Consider the following 1,861-nt stretch of genomic DNA (forward strand, 5'->3'; position numbering starts at 1 on the left):
GTTTCACAAATGTGTAATTGGTGGAATTTCAGACTTAACAGCAATGTAAAAGAATTTTAGAGAGTAGAGGGAGGCTTGGGAACATACAAATTGCAGACATGACCTGTTTGCTTTAGGGCCTTGCTATTTAAAGTGTGGTCCTAGGACCAGCAGCAAAGCAATCAGCTGGAAGCTTGTTAGAAATGCAGAATTCCAGCCCCACTTGTCAGAATCTGTATTTTAACAAGATAGGGGAAGGTGGTGGTAATTTTTAAGCACCTTAAAGTTTGAGAAGCCCTGGTTTATCGTATTCAAAGTAAGTGAATATCCTCTCCATTCTCTAGTTTCAAGTGGGGTCAACAGTTGCTTATGAGAATCTGTATTCAATGAAAACCAATTTTATGTTTCTTCTCTCTAATTGTTGACCCAAGGGCAACAAATAATTGTCACAAATAAAGACTCTGTTGTAATTCTTTTTTTTTTTATTTGCAGCTGGCCAGTATGGGGATCCCAACCCTTGACCTTGGTGTTGTAACACTGCTCTCTAACCAACTGACCTAACTGGTCAGCCCTCTGTTGTAATTTAATACATTTGGAGAGGAGGAGGAATTACAAAAAGCTTTCATTTAATGCAGCATTGAAGAGAAATATAGTATCAAAGGACAAAATTACAACAAATTTAAATATCTCAATGGGCTTTATTGCAATTCTAGAATCGGGCAACACTTCATTACATAAGATAGAATAACTATTTCAGTGAGCGAGGAGCCTTCAGATAAGGCTGAAGAAAGTAGAGACAGAACAAAAAGCAGATCAGTCTTTTCCTTTTACTTTCTTTTGTTTGTTTGTTTTGGTTTGGTTTTTTTATTCCCAAGTTTTATTCAAGAACTCATGCAAAATATTCCAGATAAATGAGTTTTAATCCTCATCTACCTCTTCTTCATCCTGGCTAATCTGGAAGTAACGTAACTGGTAACTTTTTGCTGTTAGCAACTACACACAACCAATCACATAGATTATCCTTCTTTAAATATTTTTTCATAAGATATTTCTAATACCTTTTGGAAAAAGGCACCTCAAGTTACAGTGCTCTCGCTCCTTTCCATAGCCACAACCCCTCCACCAAGATTCCCAGCTTTTCCATGCACTTTGTGTTTTTTGTTTTTTCTTTTTATTTAATGTGTTTTGTTTTGGGCAGCTGGCTGGTATGGGGAACCAAGCCCCTGACCTTGGTGGTAGAAGGCTGTATCAAAACCAACTGAACTAACAGACCAACCACACTTGGATTCTGTCTTGGAGAAACTGCTCAAAATTGGCAGCATCCATGATTCCATCTTCTATAGGGTGGGTGCAGTCAAAGGTGAACTTCAGAACCTACTTCTTTTTTTTTTTGCCCCCCTTCACCACAAACTTTTTCACAGACACCATGGCAGCAGCAGAGGCCCAGAATGGTCAAATCAAAGTTACTTTCCTTGTAAGGTAGGAACAGGGAGACAGAAAATAGAAAAATAACTAATTATTTAACATCAGTTTACTTCAAGCTATCTTTTTTGTACAAGGATTAGCAGAGAGAAATTCGTTATCATGCCTATTGAAGATTTAAACTAGCCCGTTTGGTAAATTGGCTGTTATCTCTCTCCTGATTTCTCAGAAGGTCAGACCACAACATAGTTTAGGTTTGGTGATGTGGAACTTAGCAGGGGTGACTCCATTTTGATCTTTAGTCTGGTATTTAGGGTCTAGTGTAGGAACTTAGTAAAAAACAATGGCCTCATATAATTCTTATTTAACAATAGCAACTAGAAAACTGTCTAGCACACACAGATGCAGTAGTGAAAAGAGAAGCCAATGGCTGAATGAAAGATTTCAAACCATATGACAA

The 1,861-nt window shown here is 37.7% G+C and overlaps 1 pseudogene; it reads right to left on the minus strand.

The window, feature by feature from the left end:
- Positions 1–897: 897 nt before the first annotated feature.
- LOC134385049 (large ribosomal subunit protein eL22-like) lies at positions 898–1,407 on the minus strand (annotated as a pseudogene).
- Between the last annotated feature and the right edge of the window lie 454 nt (positions 1,408–1,861).

The sequence above is a fragment of the Cynocephalus volans genome, chromosome 8, assembly GCF_027409185.1.
Source record: "Cynocephalus volans isolate mCynVol1 chromosome 8, mCynVol1.pri, whole genome shotgun sequence".
Lineage (NCBI taxonomy): Eukaryota > Metazoa > Chordata > Mammalia > Dermoptera > Cynocephalidae > Cynocephalus > Cynocephalus volans.